Source organism: Trichosurus vulpecula, chromosome 3 (assembly GCF_011100635.1).
Source record: "Trichosurus vulpecula isolate mTriVul1 chromosome 3, mTriVul1.pri, whole genome shotgun sequence".
NCBI classification, from domain to species: domain Eukaryota; kingdom Metazoa; phylum Chordata; class Mammalia; order Diprotodontia; family Phalangeridae; genus Trichosurus; species Trichosurus vulpecula.
In genome coordinates, this window is record NC_050575.1 from 381037353 (window position 1) to 381041706 (window position 4354).

Consider the following 4354-nt stretch of genomic DNA (forward strand, 5'->3'; position numbering starts at 1 on the left):
TCACTGAAGAAAATAATTTCTGAAAAATTAGAATCAGGCAAGTAGAAGGTAATGACTCCATGAGCCATCAAGAAACAATAAAACAAAATCAAAGAATTAAAAAAAAATAGAGGAAAATGTGAAATATCTCTTGGAAGACCCTGCCATGTTTTCCTACTATATATCTCAGCATTATGTTTTATCTCTTCTGACTGGCCTTCAAGACCCAGTCCCACCTATCCAACCTTACCTGGTATTATTCATTCATCAAAAAACTGAATGAAACAAAAATCCTCCTGCCTACTATATATAAGGCCCAGTGAGGAATTATTGCAAATAGTAATCTAATTTAAAGCCTATCTCTTCCATACAGTCTTTCCTGGCAGTTTCAGCTTTCATTGACATCTTTTTCCTCCTGAATTCTGCAGCATATAGTCTGTATCATACAATTTAGCTTTGAATTGTAGACCAGAACAGAATGTGAAATATCATTTCTGGATAATGCAACTGTTGGGGATAGAAAGAGGAAGAAGGCGTATATTATGTAATGGAAGGGGTGCCAGGCTGGGAGTCAGGAGACCTGGGGTCAGTTTTCAGTTCTGCTTCTTACACAGTCAAGTCATTTTCTCTTTCACCAGCTCTTTTTATTATCTGTAAAATGAAGGGATTAGACTAGATCAGTGATTCTCAAAGTGTGGTCTGAGGACCTCCAGGGGCCCCAAGAACCTTTCAGGGGGTCCATGTAGTCCAAACTATTTTCATAATAATACTAAGATGTTTTAATTTCTACTATGATAAATATCGGTATCACCCACATAGACAGAAACTTTTCGGGGGAGACCTCAGTAATTTTTAAGAGTATAAAGGGGTGGGGGCAGCTAGGTGGTGGTGCAGTGAGTAGAGCACCAGCCCTGGAGTCAGGAGGACCTTAGTTCAAATCTGGCCTCAGACACTTGACACATATACTAGCTGTGTGACCTTGGGCAAGTCACTTAACCCCAATTGCCCTGCCAAAACAAAACAAACAAAAAAAAGAGTATAAAGGGGTCCTGACACCAAAAAGTTTCACTAGGCTAGATATCTCTAGCATTTCTTTCTAATTCAAATATTGCTTATCTAGGACCAACAACATCATAATGTTGGGGTTAAGGTACAGTGTCTAACTGTGGCTGATCAGATCAATATGAGCTTGGAAGGCTCCACCACAGGCCAGATACAAATAGTCCATTTCAACATTTGAGTTGGAGACAGTAAAATAGTAAAATCATGGACGATGGGTGATGCCTTGATTTGCATGTGAATTGGATGAGAGCGAGGCAGAGTTACACAGTCACCAGCCACATTCTTCCAGAGTCATTGAAGACCAATGGCAAGACAAAAGTTAGGATGACTGGTGATGGCCCGGGATGTAGTAGATGACCTTGGTGCCTTCGATATCTGACCAACCTCCAAGTGTTCCATGGGACCTGCTTCAGCTGCCTTAATGGCCTCTTGGAACAAATGACTCTTGTCTGTCCATTCCACCAGGGGAAGTCTTCATCTGCTTGGGGTAGACATCCCCCTAACTCCCCAATGCGTTTGAGGCCCCTCAGTTACCCTCAACCTGGTTTGGCCCCTCTGCCAAGATGGTTTTACTGGGGTGTGGCCACTGTACACGTTACAGCTTCTGGAGCCACAGGTAAGAGTTAGGTGACAGGTGGACGCCAAAGGTGGATGAACAGCCCTGAAAAGGCCTTACGCCAGAGGTGCTAATTCTCCCTGAACACCCCGTACAAGCTTTAAAACACTGTGGTATCTGGGCCTGGAATCAAGAAGCCCTGAGTTCAAATTTGGCATCAGAAAGTTACTAGCTGCTTGACCTTGGGCAAGTCCACCTGCCTCGAATTCCTCAACCATAAAATGGGGATAATAACAGCACCCACCTTCCAGGGTTGTTGTGAGGATCAAATATTTGCAAAGCGTCTGGCATGCAATGGACACTCAGTAAATGATTATTCCTAGGGCATTTGGGGAGTGGATAGAGCACCAGCCCTGGAGTCAGGAGGACCTAATGTTCAAATCTGGCCTCAGATAGTTGATACTTATTAGCTGTGTGATCCTGGGCAAGTCACTTAACCCCAATTGCCTCTCCAAAAAAAAAAAAGAGTAAATAATTATTCCCTTCCCTTCTGTACTCCATCAAATCTGCAAGAGTGGCCAATGAATGCTGAGAGAAGACCCTTCTATGGGTAGCCATCTGGTTCTAGTCTTGTTTCTGCAGCTCACTAGCTTTGTGATCTAAGCCTGTTAAATGCAGATAAATAGAACCAACCTTACCTTCTTATGTTGCAAGAACCAAATGAGACACCATGTCCAGGACACTTTGTATAACCCATAAAGTGTTTGACGCACATTAATGACTCGTATTATTGCTTCTATATTGTCCCCTGAACTTGGAGACTCTTTTTTCTTCCACTTTGCTTTATCCAGCCTTTCTCATCCTAGCTCCCTACAGGAATCTTCCCTCCCTTTCTATGTCTGCTTCCTATTCCGCCGGTATTCGGTCTCTTAGCGCTTCGCTTCCTATCATACCCATATTCTAATTTGTGTGCCTATCTTCTCTCCCTTTATTGGTCCGTAAGCTCCATGAGGGTAGGAATCTATCTTATTTACTCTACATATGCCCCATAGCACAGGGCATTCTCACATAGCCTGATTCTTTCCTCGATCTTTGATCTCATTGGTGTGGATACTTCCTCTACAAATAAGCAGACAGCAGACTTTCTCTGCCTTCGTGATCTGTGAGCCTCTTGTCCAGGTCCTTCTGGAAATCCTCCATAAGTGGAGGATCCTTCGTAAAGTCACCAGATGTTCTGAGTGTCTTCTTCTATATCTCTTGACATTTCAGGGAGTCCACCTATTCGTATGCTTCACTTTCACACTATGATTGGCTCACCTCATTTTCTAGTGGGATGCCTCTTTGGTGATATTCTTAACACTGCTTCTTCTGGACAATCCTTCATTAATAGTATGTTCCTGAACATGTGCTTCTCCGATACCCTTGGAATGACTCTCAACTGTATTCCTGTCATATTCCATGACTTGGCCATATTTCATCATTGGAAAAATATTGAGATTAATAGAGGCTTTTGCTTCAGGGCAAAACTTTCCATCATTAAAAGCATCCCATTAATTAGCATCCCATTTTTTTTTAATAAGAGCCCAATTAATTAGCCATCAGTAGCCTCTGGTCAAGGCATATATGTAATGATGAACCAGTTCTAAGGGTTATTCCTCTACTTATCATAAAGATAAGGATAATGCCTAGGGTTTCAGTGATATAGAGCAGGGCTTCTTAAACTTTTTCCACTCAGGACCCCCTTTGGCATTTTGGAAGAGTTCATTGGTGTTGTGTGGTCTGAGGGCATGGTCAGTGCAAAGTGGGTATGCTTTGTGTTCAGAACCAAGGCTTCAGTGAAGTCTGAGCCATAGTGCAATGTGGGCAAGCCCTGTCAGAAACACCTCGGATTCATTATCTGTTTGATTTTTAATTAATTTTTGTTCATTGCTCATTCAGAAACATTTTATTGTTGCTAAATTTTTCGTATCCCTGTATGGAGTTGCAACTCACAGTTTAAGAAGTACTGATATTATAAAAAACTCCTAGGTGAGGGAACTTTTTTTTTGTTGCAACTTACAGTCTTAGAGAGTTGTCTAGAGCACTGAGAAGTTACATGATTTGCCCAGGGCTCACATAGTAGGTATCTGAGGCAAGATTTGAACCTGTCTTCCTAGCTCTGAGGCTAGTTCTCTATCCACTACACCAGGGTGATTTTCTTGCCTACTAGGTAGCAGCTGAGTTGAGCCTTGAAGGGAGCTGAGGATTTCAAGGGACAGAGGTGGGGAGTGATGCATTTTGGAGAGGGGGCAGCCTGCCTAAAAAACCTGGGCAAACAAAAGGAGACAGTCTGCTGAGCTCAGGAAACAACTAGCGGGGCCATTTGATAGGTGATGTGTGACCCTGGGCAAGTCACTTTACCGTTTGCCTCAGTTTCCTCATCTGTAAAGTGAGCTAGAGAAGGAAATGGCAAATCCCTCCAGTATCTTTGCCAAGAAAACCCCAAGTGCGGTCGTGAAGAGTCGAACACACCTTAAAAAAAACAAAAAGTCTGAAAGGACTGGACAATAACAGCAGCAACAAAAGTGAACAAAAAGGAATATTGTAAAAGAAATCTGGAATCTAGTGATGGAGGACTCCAAATGCCAGGTTGAGGAGTTATTAGTTTTTCCCCAGGGGTAATAAAAAACTACTGGAGATTTTCAGGTAGAGGAGCGAGATGGTCAGACCTATGCCTTAGGAAGATTCTTTGGCAGCTTTGCGGAAGCCAGGTCAGAG